The 5,880-nt window shown below is 38.9% G+C and overlaps 1 non-coding gene across 1 annotated transcript; it reads right to left on the bottom strand.

Annotated features, from left to right (window-relative positions):
• Positions 1 to 1,909: 1,909 nt before the first annotated feature.
• On the bottom strand, positions 1,910 to 2,016 carry LOC127090210 (small nucleolar RNA R71). Its single transcript, XR_007791738.1, has one exon. It is a non-coding gene; the product is annotated as a small nucleolar RNA R71 (small nucleolar RNA).
• Between the last annotated feature and the right edge of the window lie 3,864 nt (positions 2,017 to 5,880).

Raw genomic sequence — 5,880 nt, 5'->3', positions numbered from 1 at the left:
ATCCAAGTTAATTCCACCTTTTTTATTTGCTTATAAATAGAAACGCGAATTCAGTTTTACAATCACCCAAACTTAGAGCAGACGAAGATCCGAATGTTGGAACAAGGCGAAATCAGAAGCAACTTTGTTTCACCTAGGCATATATTCAGTTTTATAAAGTGGTAATCGCTTCGCATTAGAGTGTTACCACAATTGTGTAATTGAGTCTGTACTCGAGTTTGGAGCACTTTGGAAGGAAGTTAATCCTGCCGCCATTTTCTTTTCCGCATTGCAATTTACTCAACCCTCCGATTGGAGCAGGTTTTTATTACTCGCCTTTACTTTATTTATTTCTCGCACTCGCTTTACTTTTATTTATTTCCCGCACTCGCTTTTATTTTATTTATTTCCCGCACTCGCTTTTACTTTTATTTATTTCCTCGCACTCGCTTTAAATTATTTATTTTCCACACTCGCACTACATTCATTTATTTTCCGCACTCGCTTTAAATTATTTACTTTCCGCACTCGCACTACTTTTATTTATTTTAATGCACTTTTACTTTACCATGTCTAGCTAAATTTATAAGGCTAGAATGTAAGGATCGTAATTAAACCAGTAATCCATACAATTGTTCGTAGAAACACTTAAAGGGCTATTTTAACTTTCAAATTAAGTTTTCCCGCACTTCAATTCCGTTGGGTAAGATGGAAAGCCGTCCAACGTCTTTTTAAACTTAATTGTTTTTAACTATTTCAAAAACAGTGAAAGCGCTTTGTCTAGTTCATTATAAGTTTTTAACATAAAAAAGAAAAGAGATTTTAAAACTATTTTCGGACGCGTTTATAAGTTTAGAGTCTGGTTCGTAAGAACCTCTTTTGGTTAAGAAATCCAGGTTATAATACTTTTCAACTTAGTCAAGATACTATATTTCTTAAAAATAGGTTTACTACTCTAACGCAATGCGCGCCTTTTTATAAGTGACAATAAGAGGGTTTGATTAGGGGGTACAACTCGGTTTTGAATACGCGAAAGCGACAGTTCCCGTTAAATTAGTTCTTTTCAAAGTAGGAAACATTGCCCATAAGTAGTTCTATTAACAAGTACTTGGATTATCAATTGATTACGTGAATTACATTCGACCCTATCTTTATTAATTATATTTTATTTCAGTACTTTATTTTTCAATTGCACACTACAAAAAATACCTATTTTAATTGCCTTTGATAAACACCATAACAACAAATAACGATAGATTGACACTTGGTCTTTGTGGTTCGATAATCTTTTATATTACTCTGACGCGTTCGTACACTTGCGAACACCGCACCAAGTTTAACAACGCATCAAGTTTTTGGCGCCGTTGCCGGGGACCAATTTCGTCAAATTTCATTTTCCTGTTGTTATATCGTTTAGACTTAGGTTATTTCCCGCCAGTCGATGCGAAGGACTCGCAACACCGGAAGTTTAAGCTTAGTAAACCCTCTTGCGGAACCTGAACGTTACGCTCGCGCACGTGTAGTCTTTCATAGAATTAAGAGAGCTATGGCCGAAGATCAAAACCAGAGACCTCTTAAGGACTTCGCTCAACCATCTAATGAAGAACCTAGTTCTAGTATAGTAAACCCAATCATCCCAGCCAATAATTTTGAACTTAAACCATCCCCGTTGCAACTAGTGCAACAGAGACAATTCGCGGGTCTCGCTACCGAGAATCCTAACCAACATTTAAAAATATTTCTTCAATTAGAAGATACTTTTAAAACCAATGGAGCTTCTCCTGAGGCAATACGTTTAAGATTATTCCCTTTTTCCCTCAGAGATAAAGCTCTATCATGGTTAGATTCCCTTCCACCCAATTCCATTACGACTTGGGATAACCTTAGAAGAGTTTTTCTTGCTAGATATTTTCCCCCGAGTAAGATCGCCGTTCTTCGAAACCATATAACTAGATTTACCCAAAACCATGGAGAATCGTTGTTCGAAGCTTGGGAGAGATATAAAGAGTTGTTACGAGCATGCCCACATCATGGCTTAGAAAACTGGTTAATCATTCAAACCTTCTATAATGGACTTCATTACAACACAAAGATGACCATCGACGCTGCCGCAGGCGGTGCTCTGATGAACAAACCTTACCCTGAAGCTAGTGCCCTCATTGAAGACATGGCTCAAAACCATCAATCATGGGGAGTCGAACGAGCGACAGTTGAGAAGAAGGAAGCCCAAGGAGGAGCGCATGAACTGAGCTCTATAGACATGATGCATACTAAAATGGACGCATTAGTCCTAAATGTCGAGCATATGTGCACGAACCCGAATACTGTAGCCGCAGTTTCGTCGGATTGTGAGATATGTGGAACCCAAGGACACAAATCCGCAGAATGCAGTCTATTAAAAGAAACCCACTCCGAGCAAGTGAACTACACCCAAGGGAACCCATACTCGAATACCTATAACCCTGGATGGAGGAATCACCCTAACTTCTCCCATAAAAACAATAACCCTATTCAAAATAATGCACCTCCGAGACCTAGTTATCAAGCCCCTAGATCAAATCAACCTATGCAACCTGTACCACCAAAGCCGAGCCTTGAGAAAATTATGGAAAATTTTATCACCGCTCAAACCCAACAAAACAAGGAGTTCATGAAGTAAAACATTCATGTTAACGAATTGATTACTCAATTAGGAACCAAGGTTGACCAAATAGTTACTCATACCAAGATGCTTGAAACCCAGATCTCTCAGGTAGCTTTAAACCAAGCCCCTCAGACTACACCTGGAGGACAATTCCCTGGACAACCTCAACAAAATCCGAGAGGACAAGCCAATGCCATTACCCTAAGAAGTGGGAACGCTTATGATGAGCCACCAAACCCAAGATTGAGTGAACCCGAAACTTCTAAGGAATGTACCAAACCCCCGGACAAAGTAAAGGAACCAGAGGAATCTGAAAACCAGGAAGGTCGAGATAAAGGAGAAGAACCTAAAGATAAAATTTACGTACCGCCCCCACCATATAAACCACCTATACCATATCCCCAAAGACTCAAACAAACCCAGATCAATAAACAGTATCAAAAATTTATTAAAGTTATAGAAAAACTTCATGTAGAAATCCCTTTCACAGAAGCCATCACCCAAATACCTTCTTATGCAAAGTTTCTGAAAGACATCCTTACCAACAAACGTAGACTTGACGATCCGAAGCCTTTGGAATGTAATGCTATTTCCGAGGACAAATTAGCAAAGAAAGATAAAGATCCTGGAAATTTCTCCATTCCTTGTCTTTTGGGTAATCATGTCATCGAAAAAGCTTTTCTAGACTTAGGAGCTAGTGTGAGCTTAATGCCTCTAGCAGTTTGTGAGAGATTAAACTTAGGAGAATTACAACCCACTAAGATGTCACTTCAGTTAGCCGATAGATCTGTTAAATATCCGATAGGCATTTTAGAAGATGTTCCTGTTAGGATAGGTCAGCTGTTTATCCCTACTGATTTTGTCGTCATGGACATCAAAGAGGACAATGATATACCAATTCTTCTAGGTAGACCATTCTTATCGACTGCAGGAGCCATAATAGATGTCAAGAAAGGAAAGTTGACATTTGAGGTAGGCGACGAGAAAATAAAATTTATACTTTCGAAATTTCTTATGGCACCTGTGATGGGAGACTTGTGTTATGCCTTAGATATCATTGATGAATGTGTTAGAGAATTAGAACAAAAAGAAATTATTAAGTTACCATCGACCCCCATAAAGGAAGATGATGACTTTAAAGAACCTTACATCGATGATAACCTTTACGAATGTTTATCCCTTACCCCAGATCCTATACCATGCCCTAAGAAACCAACCTTAGAACTTAAGGAGCTGCCTAAGAACCTGAGATATGAGTTCCTCAATGAAAAGATGAACCGTCCAGTTATAGTTAGTGCTACCTTGAGCCAAGAGGAGACGAACCAACTTTTAGACGTTTTACGAAGATATCCCTCAGCCTTAGGATATAATATCTCTGACCTGAAAGGTATAAGCCCATTCGTATGCATGCATCGGATTTCGCTCGAAGAAGATTCAAAACCCTCTAGGGAGCATCAGAGAAGAATAAACCCTATAATGAGTGATGTTGTTAAGAAGGAAGTTCTTAAGTTACTTGAGGCAGGTATAATCTATCAGATCTCGGATAGTAAGTGGGTGAGCCCTGTGCATGTAGTACCTAAAAAGGGAGGCATCACGGTCGTGCAAAACGATAAATGCGAACATGTAGCAAAACGTTTAGAAGGAGGATGGCGGATGTGTATAGATTATAGAAAATTGAATAAAGCAACTAGGAAGGATCATTTCTCTTTACCATTTATTGACCAGATGTTGGAGCGTCTAGCCAGACACTCTTACTTCTGTTATTTAGATGGATACTCTGGATTCTTCCAAATACCTATTCACCCAGAAGATCAAGAAAAAACTACCTTTACATGCCCTTATGGAACTTTTTCCTACAGACGAATGCCGTTCGGCCTCTGTAACGCCCCAGCTACTTTCCAACGCTGCATGATGTCAATCTTTGCAGATTACCTAGATGGTATCATGGAAGTGTTTATGGATGATTTCTCGGTTTGCGGATTCGATTTCCACAATTGTCTTGCTAACCTTGAGAAAATCCTGGAGAGATGCGTGGAGGTGAACCTCGTGCTAAATTGAGAAAAATGTCATTTCATGGTGACCGAAGGAATAGTTTTAGGACATATAGTTTCCGAAAAAGGTATAGAGGTAGATAAAGCTAAAATAGAAGTTATAGAAAACCTAAAACCACCAAAAACAATCAGAGAAGTCCGAAGCTTTCTTGGACACGCTGGATTCTACCGGCGTTTTATTAAGGACTTCTCCAAAATAACTAAACCGTTAACCGGACTTTTAATGAAAGATGCTGAATTCATTTTCGACGAAAAATGTAATGACGCATTTAATCTTTTAAAGAAAGCATTAATCTCAGCACCCATTATGAAACCGCCCAATTGGTCGGAACCGTTTGAGATAATGTGCGATGCTAGTGATTATGCAGTTGGAGCCGTTCTAGGACAAAGAAAAGATAAAAAATTACATGCCATTTATTATGCCAGTAGAACCCTAGATGCTTCCCAGCTTAATTACGCAACAACCGAAAAAGAATTACTCGCTGTAGTTTTCGCTATAGACAAATTTAGATCTTATCTAGTAGGAGCAAAAATTATTGTTTACACCGATCATGCTGCCATTCGTTACCTATTAAGTAAAAAAGATGCCAAGCCCAGGTTACTCCGATGGATTCTATTACTACAAGAATTTGATTTAGATATAAGAGACAAAAAAGGCACTGAAAATGTAGTGGCCGATCACCTTTCTAGGCTAGAACATCTAAAACCTGAACTAGTACCCATAAATGATGATTTCGCCTATGATAGACTGATAGCTAAAGTAGAAACCATTGAAGATAATAACCTAGATCCTTATGAGCACTCCCAAAATTTATTAGCAATAAGTAACGTACCATGGTATGCAGATTTCGTTAATTACCTAGCTGCTGATATAGTACCCCCTGATCTTGACTACCACCGCAAGAAGAAATTCTTCCACGATGTGAGAAACTTCTATTGGGACGAACCACTCCTTTTCAAAAGGGGTAAAGATGGCATTTTTCGCCGTTGCGTTCCAAAAGAAAAGGTAAATAATATTATCGAGCATTGTCATTCTGCACCTTATGGTGGACATGCGAGCACATCTAAGACATACGCCAAGATTCTTCAAGCTGGCCTATTCTGGCCTACCATGTGGCGTGATGTCTATGCTTTCATTGTCAAGTGTGATAGATGCCAACGCACTGGAAACATTTCAAGACGTGATGAAATGCCTCTAAGAAACAT

This window comes from Lathyrus oleraceus, chromosome 5, assembly GCF_024323335.1.
Source record: "Lathyrus oleraceus cultivar Zhongwan6 chromosome 5, CAAS_Psat_ZW6_1.0, whole genome shotgun sequence".
In the NCBI taxonomy this organism is placed as follows: domain Eukaryota; kingdom Viridiplantae; phylum Streptophyta; class Magnoliopsida; order Fabales; family Fabaceae; genus Lathyrus; species Lathyrus oleraceus.
Note: the sequence above shows the minus strand (reverse complement) of the source record. Positions and strands in the feature narration are given on the sequence as shown.